General features: G+C 43.8%; 1 pseudogene across 1 annotated transcript; it reads left to right on the top strand.

The window, feature by feature from the left end:
• Positions 1-12,448: 12,448 nt before the first annotated feature.
• Positions 12,449-13,833, top strand: LOC308238195 (baculoviral IAP repeat-containing protein 5-like; annotated as a pseudogene). The gene is made up of 2 exons: positions 12,449-12,678; positions 13,513-13,833. The product of its transcript is annotated as a baculoviral IAP repeat-containing protein 5-like (transcript).
• The last annotated feature ends 6,958 nt before the right edge of the window (positions 13,834-20,791 follow it).

Below are 20,791 nucleotides of genomic sequence, written 5' to 3'. Positions count from 1 at the left end.
CAGTCCTTTGTCAAGGAGTCAAGGAATTGGATACAAAATGGAAGGATTTTATAGGAAGAAGGGTGGGACAAGGGAGCTATTAGAGAAGAAAAGGATTTTTCTTGGGGGATGAGAAGGAGAAGGATTTTAATTATGGAGATTGCCTCCTCTTTCTATGGGGGATGGAGAGGGTCCATTTGACATTACCTTACTAATGTCTGACAAATAAATTCCAGCCTGGATGATTAAGATTATGTTTCTGGTAGAGAATGAAATTGCAATTAGATCAGATATTAAGTCTAGGGTTTATATCATGGGCACTTAGCATAAGTGACACCATTTTGCACCTGAGGGTTTTTTCTTTTTTTTTTTTTTTCTTTTTTTTTAAAAATATATTTTATTGATTTTTTACAGAGAGGAAGGGAGAGAGAGAGAGAGTTAGAAACATCGATGAGAGAGAAACATCGATCAGCTGCCTCCTGCACACCTCCTACTGGGGATGTGCCCGCAACCATGGTACATGCCCTTGACTGGAATCGAACCCGGGACCCTTCAGTCCGCAGGCCGACGCTCTATCCACTGAGCCAAACCGGTTTCGGCACACCTGAGGGTTTTTTCGTTTTTGTTTTTTTAATAGAAGAGAGGGATCAACTCTAAGAGGAGATTAAAAAGTCTTTAGAGTCCCTAGAATTAGGGCTATGGTGGTGCTGGCGTAGGGGGCTGGGACTGAACGTGTCCACTGGAAAAAATCCCAGCTTCCAGTGTTCTTGCCCTTCAGCCCAAGTGCCTACTTAGATTAGTCCCTGACAGACCTCAGGGGGAAATTACAAGTAAGTGTTCAATTTCTCCTTCCGCAGGGGCTCAGGGCTGGGAAATTGTTTCTCCCCTGCAGCCTTTCCACACCCACAGCTGCGGCTCTTCTCACTGTCAGTGTGTTGGCAACAGGTTGGAAATGAATGCATTTCCTGCTGATGGCTGTCAGGGAGGACACATGTGTGCTCACGTATGCTCAGGCGCCCTTCTTTCATGGGGCTCCGACAGGCTCAGGTCAGGGCTGGCACTAGGCATTGTCTGCTATCTGCCCGTCTAGGGTTTCTGATGACAACATAAAGGAGAATGAGGAGGATGGAAAATAGAGGGGAAGTCTGGTTGACCTCTGCTGAGCCCTTCTCTGCCTCATAAGCCATGGCAGGAAGTGCTGGGACCCTGGACAGGTGCGGGGGGCGGGGGGGGAGGTGGGTAGGTGTTGGGGGAGGGGAAGAAGCTAGGACCACCTGGTTTGCAGTTATCCCTTTGCCCTGAGGGTGTGTGGAGAACTGAGATAATGGCACACTTCTTGGCTGTGACGTCCTACCCTGTCCAAGTTTGCTTCTGTTTCCTCTGTTCCTCCTTCTACTCCTGCAAGGGGTAGGAGACAGTTCATCCCCAAGTTTATTCCTTTATCCAATGGTACTTCCAAAGGCTTAAGCAATTTGAAGTGAAATGACCCAGTCAACCTCTACTGGGTTCAAACAATGTGTCTCTCCTATCACATGCTTCTTTCATTCCCCTACTTCAAATCCTACACTCAGCAAGTCTGGTTCAGACACAACTTGTTCCAGGAAGCCTTTACCAGCCTCCTGCCACTGGATTTCAGGGACCTCTTCTCGGAGCTCCCAAGACAGTTTGTTCTTGACCCCCAAAGCATTCACTGGACTATAATACATTCATCTGGTTCCCCAGCAGATTGAACTTGGTGCTGGCAAGATCACAATAGCTGCTTAGTAACTTACATGAGTCCTGATATACCAGGAACTGTGTAAAGGCTCTGTGAGGGTTCAGAGCTACTCACTCCAAGATGTACATGTGATTGCCAAGTGTCTGAAACTGGCCACAGTCTACCACACACCATCATCCACCTGACCCTGAAAGAGCTCTTCACTCTCATGCTGTTTACCTGGGCCCAGTGAGGGTCTGCAACTGGCTATCAGCTCTGCACTGGGTCCAAACATTCTCTGTTCATTTGCCATCTCACGATTGCAGGCATTTAAGGGATTAGGACTCTCACCTTTAGACCTTCTCACACCCTACTAGGTGTGTCCTAATCACCATGGCAGGCCCTGGCTGTCATGCCTCATTACTTAAATATATTATCATGGCCTGGCCTCGGCCAGTATGGTAAGATTAAAGCAATAAAACTATGGACAAATGGCCAGCATTAGGACTGTTCTTGCCCAGGACTGCTGTAGGTAATGGCACACAGCTGCAGGGCCAGGCACTTGGCCTCCCACCCCCACTTCCTCTCTGCATAGCTCCTGCCCCAGTTAGGGGCTTCTGCCCTACATCACAAGGCTTTGGATTGGTCCAGTTCTGAGAGCTCTTAGCAACTAAGCTCCAAGATGGAGACCTGTTGCCTAGCAACATGCAAACTTGTGGCCTAGCAACATGCAAACTTGTGCTTCTGAAACTCCCGAAGGTCCTTGGGAGGGCTTACCTACTTTTATTACGATAGTTACCACTTGTCCAGGCAGCATACTAATTTCTTGCTTTCATACTTGTTCATTACTAACAGCTCTGCAAGGAATATATTAATCCTACTTTTTATTTTAATTTCTTTTAGTTCTACTTTCTAAAGCTGGGCAAGGGGGGAAGTGAGGCATGGCTGAAAGGCCATGACATTCACTCCGAATCATATAGCTAACAAAGGTGGAGCTAAGATTTAAATTCTGGTTTGACTGTAGCCCTTGGTCTCAGCTATCTGCCAGTCTAGGGTTTCTGATGACAATATACGGGGGATTGAGGAGGATGGAAAATAGAGGGGAAGTCTGGTTGACCTCTGCTGAACCCCCCTCTGCCTCATAAGCCATGGCAATTACTCCAGCCACTCCCCACTCTTAATTGGCCTCTCAATAATGCACTGATATGACAGTTCATGAATTCTTGCATCAGATGAACTTCTGGCATCTGCTGATCTACTGTGCCATTTTAGGCATGAACTCCAGTGTTTTTGATGTTTAATTTAGTCAGTTACTATGCAAGGAATAGCTATGGTGGCTCGTTTTAATTTTGTGGGATATTGGTACTCAGTAGAATAGTTTAGGAAAGGCATAATGGCTTTTTCTGACAAAAGCTGCCATCAATTATAGTCAGTGATAAAGCACTAGGGTGGCCAACCATCCCAGTTTGCCCAAGATGTGGACTGGTAGTGGTAAATCTGGGCGGGTCCCAACAGGGATGACTGGTCACTCTATGTGGGAGAAGGGGAAAAGGAGTCAGGGCACAGAGAGAAGACAGAATATTTCAAGCACAGGCATTTTCTGATGGCCTGGTCCATTTTTAGACTTAAACTTCTTCCTAGGTCAGAAGATAGGTAACCTACTTATCTAAAACACTCCCATCTCTGGCCAACAAATGGACAACCTAGAAGAATTGGATAAGTTTCTAGAAACATATAATATTCTAAGACTGAATCATAAGTAGAAAATTTGAACAGACCAATTACTAGTAAGAAGATTTAATCAGTAACTTAAAAACTCCCTAACAATCAGGAGTCCAGGACCAGACAATGTCATTGGTGAATTTTACCAAAAATTCATAGAATCAGTATCAGTCTGTCTCAAACTCTTCCAAAGGTTTCAAGAGGGAACATAGATGCAAAAAACAAAAATCTTCAAAATATTAGCAAACCAAATTCAACAATATATTAAAAGGATCATACACCATGATCAAGTGATTTATTCCAGGGATACAAAGATGGTTCCACATCCATAATCAGTCAGAGTGATATACCATATTAACAAAATGAAGGATAAAAAAAATCTTAGGGATAGATGCAGAAAATAGAGAATTTTGTCAAATGCTTTATGATAAAAAAAAAATCTCAAAATGGTATAGAGTTAGCTCAACATAATAAAGGCCATATATGACAACCTCACCGCTAACATCATACTCCATAGTATAAATCTGAAAGCTTTTCCTCTAAGATCAGAAGCAAGACAAGGATGCCTACTCTCACCATTTTTATTCAACATAATATTGGAGGTTCTAGCCACAGCAATCAGACAAGAAATGGAAGGCATCCAGATTGGAAAGGAAGAAATGAAACTCATTATTTGCAGATGACATAAAACACTCCCTCTCCACATCATTTTCTGGTTAAGCTCTACCTCTATCCTTCCATTTTCAGCTCAAGTGTACATGCCCATAGTTAGTTTATGAATTTTCACATAGGTCAGATATGCTCATAAGTCCCTTAATACTGCATGCCTGTTCTTTATAAAATTTTCAAAGTTATAGCTTGGGATTTATCTGACAGATGTTCCCCACTTGTATATATGTCAAAAGGGCAAATATCTGTACCCGATGATTCTGGCACATACTAGTAGTGATGTGCAAATTAAACAAATGATTGTTATGAAAAAGTCAGAAGATTCAAGTTCTAGTCTCTGTCTCTAACAAGTTTTATTTTTTTAAATCAGGAAAGTTCCAGTCAGGAAATGGAATTGAGTATCTTCACATATACACAACTGTGTGGTTCCAGGTAGGTTTCTCATGTCTAGGCTTTGATTTCCTACATATAAAGAGTCTCTGATGAGAATCAACGTAGAATTTCATTGTATTAGACCAGGGATTTAGGAATACCAAATACTGCCATCTACCCTACCTACTTCCACAAGGGCCCAACGGAAGTTAGGTGCCCTAAACAGGTGATATAAGGCAAAGCAATAAAAGAAAGGCCATTAGTCAGAAGCTTCAGTACAAATTTAATACGGAGTTGGAGCACTGAATGGCATTTTCCTTACACTAGCTTCAGACCATACCAGCTTACTGCTAGTCACAGTCTGTGGTCTTGTTCCTATTTTGATAGATAGGATGAGCCAAGGCAAAAAAACTCCTTGAACTGGCAAAGATGGAACCTAAGATCTTACCAGGGAGGTTTAACATTCCCACAAAGCTTTATTTACCAGGGATGAAGGCCTGGGATCCTGGAAGTAGACTGACTGGGAGGAACAAAATGAACATCTATGAAGGGGATTCTGAGAGTTGAGTAAAGAAGACCTGAGGACAAGACTGTCCTTGGAAAGGGTAACATTTCAAAAGAAGTAAGTCTTCAAACACAGCACTGATTATGGGGACCAAAGTGTAACAATCGACAAAGGAAGAAGAGGAGTCCTGTCTGTAGATGGCTAACTTCAAGAGGCGAGTCATCGAACCTGGGCCAGCACCTGGGTCCCGGTTGTGTTCACTTGTAGGATTCAGAGTGTTCAACAAGAAGGTTGCTTGGAGCCATCCTAGCTTGGACTCTGTCAGAACTGCTTTCTGTCACGATGTAAACATTCTCACATACTTTTCCTTATCAAAGGAAGGCCCTTCACATTCCAGTACAAGGACATCTTGTTTCTCATCCCCAGGGCTGACTAGCTGGCTCATGACTTATGATTGTGATGCTTCACTAGTGTCATCCTTATGGTTCCAGAATCCAATCCAGGACACCATGTTGCATTCATTCATCATGGTCTCCATCTTCTCCAATCTGATAGATTCTCAGTCTTTACTTGTCTCATGACTTGGTTTTTTAAAGAGTTCTGCTCTGTTATTTCATACATTGTCACTCAGTATGGGCTTGTGTGATGTCTCATGATTGAGGTTATGCATTTGGGAGGAAAACGCTCGAGAAATGATCTTGTACCCTTCTTAGTACATACCAGGAGGCACCTGACATCAGTAGGTATATTGCTGGTGATGCCAACCATGAGTAGTTGGTTCAAGTGGTGCCTTCCTGGATTCTCTATTTTAAATTCCCTCTCTGTAATTACTAAATATATCTGGGGAGATACTTGTATATTATCCAAATATTCTGTTTCTGCTTAAGTTTTTGCTCACTGAGTAGCTGTGTGTCAGAGGGATCACCAACCAGTTTTCTGGGACAGGCAGTGCTCTTCTGAGAGCAGACACTTGAGTTAGGGTAATTCTTTGTTTTTCATGTCCGATATTAAGCTACGGGATTATGCTCTTTTGATTTGGTTATCAAACTCTGATTGCCTAGCAACCAATGTGGACAAAGATAAAGATAGGTCTGGAAGAATTTTTGGCTTTAATGATTTAAGCCTCTGGGTATTAACAGCTAACACAACCCTGCATTATCATCTTTAGCTACTTTATGATTTCCTCGAGGCTAGAAATAAAATTTTTTTCGGAAGACTAAAATTCTATAAACTTCCAAATGTCCTAGTAAGATACTAAAATGAACTCTGATGCACAGCACCAAGCAACCACATTAGCTCCTGGAAACATGAACCCCAAAATATCTTTGCCAATGAAGCAAGTTGTTAAAGTGTATTTGGATGAGGTAAGCACCAGAGCATAGATTAATAGTGTCACATCCACCGGGAGAGGAGTTTAGTGGAGCACACAGAAATGATATATCCTGTTCAATGTTTTATCAGTGACTTACAGACATAGGTCTAATTAATAACAGTACAGTTAATAAAGCTGAGAATACTTACATTGCCAACTGTAGTCTCATTCTAGGCTGTTAGTCTTACAGTTTCACCAAGATTAACTTAAGGATATATAAACCCTGAGAAAGAAGATACCTACTAAGGAGGGCTCCTGGGCTCAAACTTTAAAACAGAGCATAGCAGCCATTCCTAAAGGGGTGCCTCTCATGCAAACTGCACTTTCGGGAGAAGCTTGCACTGAACTACCTGCCTGCACTGTGTTCCTGACATCTGAGTCAGTCATTATAAAGGGGTTTCTGGAATTGCATTTCAACCAATAGGACTGAGGCTTCCTGATCCAATTGGAGCTATATCCCCATCAGCATCTTCACTGACCAATCAGTGGCCCCATTCTGACCAATCAGGACAGTGCCTTTTGGACCAATCAAGCTGTGAGGATTTGGAGTCCTCATTTGCATGAGGACAGACCAATCATGGATCAGGGATGAGGACTTCTGTCTATATAAGTCAGCTCCCCACATGGCTCAGAGTGTGTTCGTGCTCCCTTTCCACCAAATAGTGAAGACCACGTTTCCCCAGTTGGACTTGAACAAGATGGAATACCAAAGATGTCTCAACAAACCAGAGAGAAGAGCATGAGGAGCAGGGCAGAGTGGAGCAGACTGGTACAAGGCAGAGCTGTTAACCACAGGTTAACCAATAGATCAGATTTATTTAGACCAAAAAACAAAAAACAAAACAAAACTTTCCTAGCATTTAGGTGGAACAAACTTAAAACCTTTAATAACAGACATCAACCACATTATTGCCAAAGTTAGTTCAAATTTGGGCTCTCTTCACATTACTATAACTTCCAGAATGCTTGTGTTTACTTCCCTATATTGATTGTCAGATAAAAATATTGTCCCATGCAATAATTGGGACATACTCATACTAGAAGACATTTCAGAAATTTAAGCTTCACTGGGAATTCTTAATTTTTTTCTAAATCTAGCAACCTTATTATCATCGAGACAGCATCCAAAGAGTGGACGTTCAGTTGCAGGTATTGTTTTAAAGACATTGTTAGTGCAGGACTTAAACACAGCAGCTCTTCTCGATGCCACAGGGGAATTATGCTATGATATGGAAATGCACAGAAGTGGTCCAAGAGCCAGTGGAATGCAAGGCTTGGTTCCAGAGGCCCTCAGACTTTGCCACATAGACATCATGGTCCAATGGTTGCCTCTGTTCAATCCTGCTTCCGTTTTCCCTTCATAGATCTAACTCCTCAATACATTTCTGTACTCCTAACTCCATCTCAGTCTGTTTCCTGGAAAATTTGACCAGTACTGGAGGTAACATGTAGCTTTAGAGGTCAAAACTAGGACCAGCCAACCGAAGTCACAGACAGATCTCACGATGGAAACTGCCGGCTTTGAGAGACACTGAGCACCTCAAAGGAAGTGAGCAAAGATTCAGGTTAGCTACTTCCCTGGAAGTGATGTCTGCACTCGCTAAGACTATCAGCCTCAACACTTGGTATGGACTAGGGGAAATCAAACTTGTTTCAACAAAACATCATGAAGTCACCTAGAAGGCATTCATTGGTTGGATTAATGCTCAATCTCAAAGCCACAGTGAGGTATGCACAGTAAGAGGAGGGTTAACCATGACGATTACCAGCCAGGGGCAAAGCCTCACTGACTATGTCTACAGCTTTCCCTGTGACCATGTATCCATTTCAAGCAGGCAGTTCTGCTGACATTTCAGAACCATGGCATTTATGGCAGTCCCTTGGCAGAAAGCTTACCCAGGTGCCCTTTGGTAAAACCGGGTTAAAATTGATGTTACAGATGCCACTGAAACAAAATAAAAGGCTGGCAAGAGACCATTCCTAATGTTTGTCTGGATGAATTAAGTCCAATTACACTTAAAAATAACCCGCAACTACTGGGTGATAACTGATTCATCTTCTCAGTACAACAGCCCACCAGATCAGAAGGTGAATAATTATGTTACACCCCCACAACTCCAGCAACTCATCCATCTGAGTCTTCGTTATCTTTGTAACTTGTCTTTCCTCACTCCTTATCTGATTACCCTAAGAGATACAGAAATTTTACTGGATTATTTTGAGTATACTCTTTGCAAGGTCCTCATGAACTACAAACAATAGCACTTTCATATAGATGCTATGATTATAAAGGCTATGTATGGATCTGAAGTAATGGTTAGTTGTGTAGGGCATTCAAAATTTAAAAATTCAAATACCAAATAAGATGCCATTAGAACTTCCAGGTGAATATAGCAGACTGATTACATGTTTCTCTTTTCCATCCCCAAATTCCACTCAAAAGAATTAAAGGTGTTAGTTCATAGGGACACATAATTCAGTGGAGAATTAGAATTTTTTGGAAGAAAAGTAATGGAGAAACTAATGTCTGCAAAGAAAAGACACGTGCAAATAGACTGATCCACCCAATAGGGCCTGCAGCCCCAGGTCCTGGGAAGGTGGGTGTGAGGTGAGGCCAAATGGCTGAGTTTGGGCAGAGCAGTTACATACTCAGTCACCACTCCCCCAAACATACACCTGTACCCATTGAAGATTCCAAGTCTATTCCCTAGATGGAGTTTCCACCACATGCTAGAACTCAAGACACAGTGAAGAGGTGAATGCTGAAGCAAGAAGTTAAACTTGAACTAAACTCAGCTCAGCCCTCTCCTGCCAAAACCCTCATCCAGATCACAACCTAATCTCCACCACCTAATAAATCCACTTCCTCAATCTGATAGTCAACTCTTGACTCCATGTTGACTGCAGACACTGCCTGTGGCAGTGGTTAGCTTGCTCATAGAACAGCCTTTAAACCCGAGTTTGAATCTCTCTTTCCATTAACTCACTGGTTAACCTTGTGAACTTCATGTGTACCGTGGGTGTAATTCCACCACCTACCTTGAGGGCTCGAGGCAGGTTAGCTGGTTGTGTATTAAGCACCTGGAGATGTCGCCACGGAAGTTCAATGAACCACCATCATTTCAGAAAAGGACTTAAGGTGCACAGGGTTAAGGCTGCCAACTTGAGTGACTACAGTGCCTTTTATTTCTGACACTGACTAGTGTCTAGCCCAGCCTTGGGCAAACTACAGCCCGCGGGCCGGATCCGGCTGTTCTATCCGGTTTTCTTGCTCTCCCCTCCGCTCCTTTACTGTGAATTTATATTAGTTTACACAAACACTCCATCCATGCTTTTGTTCCGGCCCTCCAGTCCAGTTTAAGAACCCATTGTGGCCCTCGAGTCAAAAAGTTTGCCCACCCCTGGTCTAGCCTATAGTCAGTGTCAGATCCAGAATCACTGATAGATGATCCAACCCAAGGCTTCAGAGCACTGGATTTCAATGCATAATGTAATTCTAAAGAACCAAAGGCAGCAATACTCAATTTGCTTAAGGTACCAAGGCTACCTTCGTCACTAGGGGGCCTGCCATTGTTGTATTGAGAAGAAGTCTGGATAGGAAGGCAAGAAATCTACCTGGTATTAAAATTGTGGTTAATCCATAGTCAGATAATTGCACATGGCCTATTTTAGCATAAAATGCCTCTACTATCCATAGTAGGTTGGTAGAGGATTAAAAGTGTTACACTTTGAAAGATGAGTGATACTCATGATATATTTCCCAGTGAAAGTAAAAGCAGCAAGTTTGGACTTTTGAAGAGGGCCCCTCTTGGTATCTTTCACTGGAGCCCCTCACGGTATCTTTGCCTTTAGGTTTCCTGCCTTAATGTCTTTATCCCATTCTTCCCAAAGGTGTCTGGTAAAGCTCAGATATATTCTAAGTCTGGATTAAAAATCACAGTTCATTGGGTCAATGCTGATCTTTAGCACCTCACATCTCAGATGATAAATACACACACGGCATTCAGCAAATAGCCACTGAGGGCCTTGGCTGGGTAGCCAAGTTGGTTTGAGCATCATTCTGATAGGCCAAGGTTGCAGATTCAATCCCTGGTCAGGGCACATACAAGAATCAAGCACTGAATGCATAAATACGTGGAACAACAAATAGATGTTTCTCTCTCTCCATCCTTCTCTCTAAAGTCCATCAATAAAAATATTTTTAAAATACTTAAAAAAAAAAAGAAAGAAAATACCCCCTGAAAACTGGGGTCAAGAATGACCAGAAAAGGAGTGGTTCAAAGCCATACAACAGAGGCATAAATAAGACTCGGGCTTAAGGCTTAGCCCAAGACATTTATGAACAGGTAGAGAAAGAACAGCATCTTATCCCATAGAAACACAGCCTGGTATATGGTTGGCACTCTAGTGTTGAATGGACCAATAGCTCTAGATGCCAAGCGTCTGTCGGGCACTAGAAATGTGTGATATCAATGATTTCCAGACCAGTCTTCTACCCCATGGCCAAGACCCTCTGGGAGGTCTTTCAGATTAGATTGACATCTTGTTTTCTGGTCTTTACCAGCTCTCCCAAAGCTGTCCATCCCCTCCTCCCCTCCAGTTCCGTTATCAGCCTTGGGTTGGGGGCTGATATTAAAAGGGCTCTGATAAAGCTCCGTAAGTGGCAGCAAGTTGTAAACATTCCCACTGATGCCATTTGATTAACCCGCTGAGAAAATGCCTGAAGAAGGTCCGGCTTGTCACCAAGAGACAGGCAAGGGTGCCACACAGAGCTGTTGAAAAGCAGGTTGGCCGGGGCCACCACCGGGGAGTTATATAAAGCACTTGGCTCCAAAACAGAGGCCTCTGCAGCACCGCATGTGCAGTCTGCCAGGGTGGCTGTGGTTTATGGTTTGACGGACATATGCAATGAGGATGCATTCATAGCCCAGATAAGTTAATGACCTATTAGTGGCAAGCGGAGATAGAGATAACGTCTGGTGCAAAATCCTGTCCCACATTCCAAAGCCACAAACAATTTGGTTTAACACCCTTGTTATATCCCATCCAAATAGCTTCCCTGTTAGTAAGTTGCAGTTTCCAAATGCCCATCTATTGAAAAGGGGGATAGAGTGGGCAAAAAATGATTAACCATTTGCTGAACTCTTCCAGTTCAGGTGATGGCTGAAGATTCAAACTTATTGAGTCTAAGACTCAACCATATTCAGGTTCTTTCTCCTGACACAAAATGCTTATCCCAACGTTATCTTGCAAGGCATGTTGATTGGAAATAGATTTGCACATTTGTGATTTAGGAAGTATTTTTTAAAAACAATTTATTGATTTCAGAGAGGAAGGGAGAGGAGAGACAGAAATATCAATGATGAGAGAGAATCATTGATCAACTGCCTCCTACACGCCCCACACTGGGGATCAAGCCCGAAACCTGGGCATGTGCGCTGACCAGTAATCGAACTATAACCTCCTGGTTCATGGGTTGATGTTCAACCACTGAGCCATACAGGCCGAGCTGTTTTAGGAAGTATTTAGATGTAGGCTCAGGATAAATCAATAGGCAGGGCAGAAGGGATTGTGTTGGAACAATTAACTGAAATTTTAAGAGCTTGCCAACGAGAAGACAGAATTGGGGTTTGAATGTTCCAGATACCTTATCGAAAGGATTCCAACTCCCTGGACACTTGCCCAGTTACATTCTGCCTTTGGCTCCCATGAAAGACTACTATTTGCAGTGGGGTGTACACCGCCGTTTCTGAAAGTCAATTTGGCAACAGCTAGTAAGATAACTACTTGTAACCCTCTTCAAACCAGCAATCCCACTCTTGGGATTCTCCCCCATGGTGGTAAAAGCACTGGTTCACAGAGACATACATGCAACAGTGTTTACTCAGCATTGCTTAGTGGCCACCCCCTCCCCCCACCCCCCCACCAAACTAGGAGGAACTCCTGCTTTGGGGAATCAGTGAGTTAGTTATGGAGTATTACGCACCACTAAAGTGACCAAGTCATAAATTTGTTTTTTCACAAATTTTTGTTAAATTAGAAGAGCCACCCATCTTTTTATTGTCTACAGGAAGCTACTTTAGGCCGCCAACCGCTCGATTTGAATCGCAGCACCACTAGGGGTGGCAGTGGGATGGGTGCCCTGTCGTTGCCTGCTGCCTGGCAGCTTTACCTCAAGGACCACCGCGTCTCCACATTCATGAACTAGCTCTTCCTGGAGGGCTGCACCTGCACCCCGGAACTGATGGCTGTGGCCGGCTTCATCCACTGCCCCACTGAGAATGAGCCCCACCTGGCCTAGTGTTTCTTCTGCTTCAAGGAGCTGGAAGGCTGGAAGCCAGATGATGACCCCCTAGAGCCGTGGTTGGCAAACTGCGGCTCGTGAGCCACATGCGGCTCTTTGGCCCCTTGAGTGTGGCTCTTCCACAAAATACCACGGCCTGGGCGAGTCTATTTTGAAGAAGTGGTGTTAGAAGAAGCTTAAAAAATTTGGCTCTCAAAAGAGATTTCAATCGCTGTACTGTTGATACTTGGCTCTGTTGACTAATGAGTTTGCCGACCACTGCAAATTCCCACTCCTTCTTAGAGGAACATAAGAAGCATTTGCCTGGGAACGATGTCACCAAAAAACTTTCCAGATGTCAATCCAGCAGAAACTCTTGTACCAGGTTACTTCTCGCTTGTTTTGGCTATTACACTACCTCGATCACAAGAGTGTATCAGAATAGCCCTGGCAAGTGCAATAACAACATTCCAGATATCGTCATTGCCTGCATCTTTAACAATCGACCTCGAGCCCATTAGTGCTGTGAGCGTCGGCCTGTTCTACAGATGGAGTGATAACGCTTATCTTGACTTAAAGCCCAAACTTGTTGTTCCACGAAAATTTCCAAAGCAAGGAAAGATAGCTTTATCTCCAGGTGCGAGCAAACAGGCATTTTGCTCACAATTTGAGATAGAGTCTTACAAGCTTGAAGTTATTGGTCCTGGTCCACTCGCTGGTGCGATAAGACCAAAATGACGACCTACAGAACTGACCAAGTCCTTAAATCACCGCTCCTTGGTACAGAGGTACAGAAATCACGAGCTGTCCCGGGGAGCGTCTCTGATATGGGCAGCAGTTGCATCTACCTGGAGTGCTTCAGATGATTTGATTGAGAGTGTCAAAAAACATCTCCCATGCCTGCTTCAAGACAGGGCCTTCTTAGAAACTTCAGGAAAAAAAAAAAAAAAAAAGAAGCATTTGTCTGGTTGTGCTTTCCTTTCTGTCTAGAAGCAATTTGAAGAACCCTCAGAGCATTTTTGAAATGGGACAAAGAAAGAGTCAAGAACAAAATGGCAAAGGAAGCCAACAGTAAGGACAGAGAATTTGAAGAAACCGCAAAGAAAGTCTGCTGTGCCATTGAGCCGCTGGCAGCCATGGAGTGCTGCCTCCCGCACACTCCCTGGTCCCAGCGCAGGGTGCGTCATTGCCAAGGCTCAGTCCCCAGTGTTACCAGCTGCTCTGTGGGGCAGTAACAGTGACTTAGGAAAAGAGAACATCGGCATTTTGAAATGAGAACATTTAAACTGCATTTCTGTTTTCTCTTGAAGGTGATGACACGCCTACTTCTGTCTTTGCACCTGGTGATGCTGAGTACAGTGGCTGATTCTTTTTTTCCTTTGATAGTTTTTGCTTCATTGATCCTGGAGGTGCCAGGGTAGGAGGGGATAGGTTTGGTCATGTGGGCAGAGCCCTTGCACAGCACAGTGTCTGGGCTTCCTGCTGACGGCTGTTGAGTCTGAGATTTGATGTGAATGTGGTCATAGGTCCATTGGACAAATAGAGAATTAAGGACACCAATTTAAGTTTTGTTTTTGTTTTTTTTTTCATAATCTAAAAGACATTTATAGTGTGTATGTCTTGTGTTCCCAATACTCTGTATTATTTCACCTTGACAAGTCCTGTGACCACCCTTTTACCTGCCAGACCTCTGGCTGTGCTGTGTGTATTAGGGGGCTCCTCACCTGGTCATCATTTTGTAATCTTCAAGGCTGCAGAGACAACTGCTGGCTGCCTCAGGTAGAGCCCCTCCCATGGCACGCCCGAGTGGCTGGGAGACCCGAGTAGCTGGGAGGGACTGCGAGGACTGGTGTCTTGAGTAAAGCTGGCCTCTTGCTTTGAGGTCATTGAAGATCCTGCCTCTCCAATGGGCACAGGGCAAGGTTACAACATTTCCCCATAACAGACAAGGAACAGATACTCAATGCCAGACACGCATTTTCAGGGCCCAGCCTGGTGCTCTACCCTCTACAACTGGACCAGTGGGCTGTCCCGGGGTTCCTGCCCTGCATGGCTCCATCCGGGGCAGGAGAAAAACTCATGAAAGGAGCTCCTGGCCTCCTATTTCCAGTATTCTGCAAACAGTTATTTCCCATTAACAATGTCGGTTAGGCAGCTGACAATTCACTGTCTTTCTAGTATGAATCTTACTAAAGTAGGACATGGAATTTAAAAAAATTGTATTGGAAAACCTTTTGAGAAAATATTTTTAAATAACTTTTTCTCTTGTTTGCAATCTTATAAGATAATAAATTCAGTGATATTTATTGGCAAACGGTAAACCCTAAAAAGAAAGAACACCACTTTAATTAAAACAGATGTTTTCTCCATCCCATTATTAATCTATTATGCTGACACTGACTAGAAGAGGGAGTAGCTATATTTCAAATAAAGCAAAATTCAGAGCAAGTTATCAGGGATAAAGAGGGGCTTTATATAATGAAGGGGTCACATCTAAGAACATAACAATCCTTAGTGCACATGCATGTTACAGCATCAGATAGGTGAGGTGAAAACTGATGGCAATTCATCAGTTTCACCTGGCAGTTTTATAGCTGGAGACCTCAACACCCCCCTCTATCAGTGATTGACAGACCCAGCAGACAGGAAACTCAGTAAAGATATTTAAGCCAAACAACACCAATCAAGAAAATCTAATGAACACTTATAGAGTACTTCACTCAACAGCAGCATAACATACATTTCTCTGAGCTCACTCGGAATGTTGACCAAGATGGACCACATTCTAGGCCATGGAAAAGCCAGACCCAGAGGAGGTGACAGGTTCCCTTGTCCATGACTGTGCAGGTATATACTTGGCTGCACATATTATAAACAGAGGAAAGAACTTTGAGGGCATATATTAGGGGCAGGTAGGCACAAAGAAGATTGTATGTCCATGTAGAACATCTCTTAAATGTTCCACTTTTGGGTTCCCCATACAGATAAAGACCTAAGTCAGGGTTTAAGGTATGGGGACAGGGCTTAGCCAACTCATTACTTCTGAGTTGGAGGAATGAGGGGCAGTTACAAGGCTGGAGTTTTGCTCTTTAATCAGAAAGACAAAGTAGTCTTGAGTCTTCCAGACCACACACACCATCCTAAATAGAGTTGGTTATACACATTGTGAATTTTCTAAATACCACTGAATTATTCAATTTAAAATAGTTAGTTCTATGTTATACGAATTTAATTTTAAATGAAATTTAAATTCTCAATTTTAAAGCCTGAATTTAAAAACAATAAATGCCCACTGGGGGCTGGATTTGGCCTGCAGGGTATCATTTGCCAAGCCCCAGTCTAGACTCCTGTGATGAAAAGTGTGGGCCATGGACCAGCAGCCTCACCTTGAGCTGGAGATCCTTAGAAATTTGGAATCTCAGGCTCCACCCAGGCCCACTGAATCAGATGTGACTCGGGGGCCATAGATGGACTCACAGAACGGAGTACAGCTGGCAGCCAGAGCTGGAAGAAGAGGCTCAGGGCAAGAGGGCTCCCTCGCACATCCCTGTGACCCCTGACAACCCCCACAAGCCCACATTCAATGTGGGCCTGGGGTGGGCAGAACTAACATCCGAGTCTTTGTGGGTCTTGATGACCTCCACCAATTCAAAGTAAAAATCTATCTACACTAATAAAAGAGAAATTTGCAAATTGACCATACCTCTGTGTCGCCCACCAGCCAATCAGGAGTATGCAAATTAACTCAACAAAGATGGAAGGCATGGAGCGAAAACTGAAGGCTCTGGCCCAAGCAAAGACTGAAGACTGAAGACTGAAGACTGAAGACTGAAGACTGAAGACTGAAGACTGAAGACTGAAGAGGCTTGGCTTCTCTGCTGTGGCCGGACCGGAGAAGCCTAGCCTCGAGGCTTGGCTTCTCCGCTGCGGCCAGAGCGAAGGCCTGGGTCCCGGGTGCCAGGGGAAAACCGGTGCCGGCAGCCAGGGGAAGGAAGGCTTATTGCACAAATCTTTGTGCAATGGGCCTCTAGTATATATATAAAAGCCTAAGCGACCAAATGACCGAACGACCAGTCGCTATGACGCTCACTGACCACCAGGGGACAGACGCTCAATGCATAGGATCAGGCTCCCTTCTGTCTGGATCGGGCCTGCAGGGATCAGTCTCCCTCCTGTTTGGATCAGGCCTGTGATGATCGTGCTGAAACTCGCTATCCAACATCCCCCAAGGGGTCCCGGATTGTGAGAGGGTGCAGGCCAGGCTGAGGGACCCCAGGCACCGGGCCTCTAGTAAATAAATACATTGAGAGAAGACCTTGCATGAATAAGGAACAGTAAGCAAGCTTAAAGGTGTAATGCAGTTTGCATTAACTTTAAGAGTCAAACATAAGGTTTCCCTCTTGGAGGGAAAATTTGGGAAACATATCTTATGTTCACTTTATACAATGTCTTTCTTCTGCTCTGGTCCACATGAAATTTGGTGAACTAAACAGCTGAAGTACCTATTCTTTTTTTTTTTTTTTTTTTTTTAATATATTTTATTGATTGTTTACAGAGAGGAAGGGAGAGGCATAGAGAGTTAGAAACATTGATGAGAGAGAAACATCGATCAGCTGCCTCCTGCACACTCCCTACTGGGGATGTGCCCACAACCAAGGTACATGCCCTTGACCAGAATCGAACCCGGGGCCCTTCAGTCCACAGGCCGATGCTCTATTCACTGAACAACACTGGCCAGGGCTGAAGTCCCTATTCTTGAAGAGTTCACAGTCTAGTTAGAGGCAGTTATGTATACAAATAAGATTGGTAGATCACTGGGATAAGTGAGACACGTTCCTTTCCAACCTGAGTTCAGGGAGATAGAGTTTAGTAACCAGTCCAGGGCCACCCAAGTAGTGTGGACTTAATACTTAGCCTATTTTAGCTAGAGGTGAAGACTATGATTTGTTTCACAAAGTGCAGGAGAGGAGTGTTTTAGCCATGCATAATACTTTTGTACATGTCTTTGCATTGGAAGGGAAAGTTTCAAATGGGGTTCATAGTATTGAAAACAGACCTTGATTACTCCAATTAATATCCCTCCCTAGTCCCTCCATCTCAGAAAATGGCAGCATTTAACTTCCCACCTTCATTCCCATGAAATAAGCATTATTATCTTTAAAAAAAAATAAAAAGATGGTATTGAAGCATAAAAACCCCCAACCCCAGCCTAGATCAAAGGGCTCTGGTGGGAAACTGTCTTTCAGAAAGGGCAATGTACACCCCACTGCAAATAATAGCCTTTTCATGGGAGCCAAAGGCAGAATATGTAACTGGATAAAGAGATATAGCAACTTGCAGAACTCGCCAGGAAGGGAGTTGGAATCCTTTTGATAAGGTATCTGGAACATTGGCAAGTTCTTAAAATTTCAGTTAATTATTCCAACACAATCCCTTCTGCCCTTCCTATTAATGTATCCTGAGCCAATGAGTAAATACTTCCTAAGCTGGAAGAAGTTGACCTTATCCAACTTAAAAGTGAATGCTCTCCCACATGAGGATGTGGAGAACACCCCACCCAGCTCCAGTTCAGGAGTCCTTCCACTAAAAGAGACCCACACCAAAGTACATCATAATTAAAACAGCAAAGGTTAAGGACAAGCTGGCTTACTGTTCCTTATTTGGGCTAAGAATCTATACACATGCACCACTAGGTGCTCCAGGGAAGTACACACGGAGGGGAAATGTGGCAATCCTTTCTGCGTCTCCAAAAGCAAGCATCTGTTGATACAAACGCCAGGGCTTTCCCCTGAAGCCAATCTAAAACACAAATGGCCAGCAAAATGAGCTTTTAGGAGTCACCTATTTCAACCCTTAAGCAGTATGTCTGGGTTTTATGAGCAAAATTCAAACTCATGGCCAGGCGATTTCAACAAGTTGCTTCATCTCTTTATCCAAGTTCCTTCTGTGCCATCTTTCCTCCCTCCTTTTCCCTCCTGGGGCTGGGACTCTGAGGTGAACTTCCTTTTCAGTTTGGGAACTGTTCCATTTCCTCTCCAGCTGGTCTCAGAAGTGGGGGAGAGGCAAGAAGGGGGGAGAAGAGATTCAGGTTAGCCTGCAGCCCAAGATGGGGCTGACAGGTAAGGGAAGGCCCTGATTTATTCTCCTATCCATTGTGCAGACCATCTGTCCTCATTAACTTGCACAGGTTTATGGGTTTTTAATCTTTTCCACATACATGCACTATATGAACATTCCATATTGGGGCTTTTTTAATAGTCTGTGTACTTTTATGTCCTGGTTGTTGGCCTCCGAATTATGACCTGGGACACTTACTATGCTTGTTCCAGCCCTTCCACCAACGAGCAAAGAGTTCTTTCCCCCAAACACCAAGTGGTGTCAGGAGCTAAATCAAACACTAACCCAATAAGCATTGCTGGAGCCATATGGAATCTCTGCCCCCAAATCTGCGAACCTGTGTCCAGAAGCCCAAAGCCAACCAGGTATGCCTCAGACTACAAGCCTAGGAGGCTCACCTCCTTCAACTCAAAACTAAACAAACAAAAACACCCAAAACCTCTAAAGCAGAAAATCATGATGATGAGGAGGGTAAAGAAGAAAAAGAACCACTGTCCAAAACGAATGATCAGGGATGGATAAAGGATGGGAAACTTGATTTTCTAATTCAAGTTCAGGCACGAGAGCTGACTCAACAATGCCAGAAGGAAAAGATATTTTGTCCTGCTTATTAAGCACCTCAAGGATCTCCTCTCCCACAGTAACCTTGACAACTACCAGGGGCAGGGCTTCTGAGAGCAACTGGCTGAGGGACACAGAGTGGCAGAGCGCCTTGCCCGAAAGCTCAGCCCAGAAACTATGAAGATCACGAAGAACAAGAATCCCTGAGCCCAGGGAGCTGCAGGAGAAGAAAGTGAATGAAGTCGTGCGAGACCCCGAGTGAACTGTCTTTAACTCCTGGTTGCCATGATCTGTCTGCCTCCAGGGAAGCTCTCAGAAGCACTGCCGGATGAACCTAAAAGTCTGCAAGGCTCTGGGTGCACCCAGTGACTACACCCATTATAAACAGATTGACCCAAAACAAAACCAAAAAACAAAAACAAAAATCCTTCAAAATATCAAATCCCACATTTCTTTGCTTACTATGATTGGCAGGTCCCCAAAGTGGGGCACGCCAGCAACTAAGGAGACCCCAATTTCCCTAAATTCAATTACTTATTACCCTATTTAATATTTAGGTTTAATATTTCTCCGTTTTCAATGAGAATTTCTAGAAAGCCGCCTTGGGTGTGAAAATATGAACGTTTTGCCCAGAATCTGAAGACAAGTTTTTAATTCAATCTCAAGAAAAGAACTTGAACTGTTTCCATTATGTTAGCCTTTCAGATGCCATGATTCTTCCATGCAGATTAAGTTACATAGTTCTGCCATCTTCTGAGTTTCTTTCAGGAAAGGGGACATCCTTTCCCATTCTGAAGTGATCAGCTTAAAGTGACAGTTAAGGAATCCCCTGGAATATAAAGTCACTTGAACATGAGGTGGCCCTTCTTTATCTTAAAACATGGTTTGCAGTCAGGCACAATTAAAGATTTCACTGGGAGAAGGCTTTTCTTGACCAAAGACTCAAGTGGAACATGAGTTAAATTTGTATCCCAGGGACTTAACTTTTTCTCATGTCATAAGTTAGCACACAGGATCCTGGTTCCACTGTTAACCCAGAAGTAGTTTGTGGTTCCTGAGACACTAGTTTACACGGCATTAAATACTCCTTTGCAGAACTTATCAGAGCTTTTAATATGCTAACATGCATGTTAACCTCCAAGAGAAGAATACGACAATTGGCATTCCCTCAAACTCACTTGGCGTCTGAGACCTTTTCTCATGCTGCAGAGCAGCTCAGTTCCAGGATCTCACAAACTCCTCTGAAAATTATGGAACTGTTTTTGCAGATCCAGAGCAGAGGATAGGTATGGGTAAGTAGTTTACCCACAACCAAGGCAGCTTCAGGCCCCGGTCAGACACCAAGCACAAGGTTCCTCTACGTACTCTTAGCCTTTTTGCTGCAGAGTCTGCTTCACTATGATTTATTCTGTGCCCAAGAAGAACATTTCACACAGGCAGGGACTCCCCTCAAACACCAAGTGGTGTCAGGAGCTAAATCAAGCATTAACCCATCAAGCGTTGCTGGGGCCATAT

This window comes from Plecotus auritus, assembly GCF_963455305.1.
Source record: "Plecotus auritus genome assembly, chromosome: 13".
Taxonomy (NCBI): domain Eukaryota; kingdom Metazoa; phylum Chordata; class Mammalia; order Chiroptera; family Vespertilionidae; genus Plecotus; species Plecotus auritus.
The sequence above is the reverse complement of the archived record's forward strand: the minus strand, read 5'-3'. Positions and strand labels throughout refer to the sequence as shown.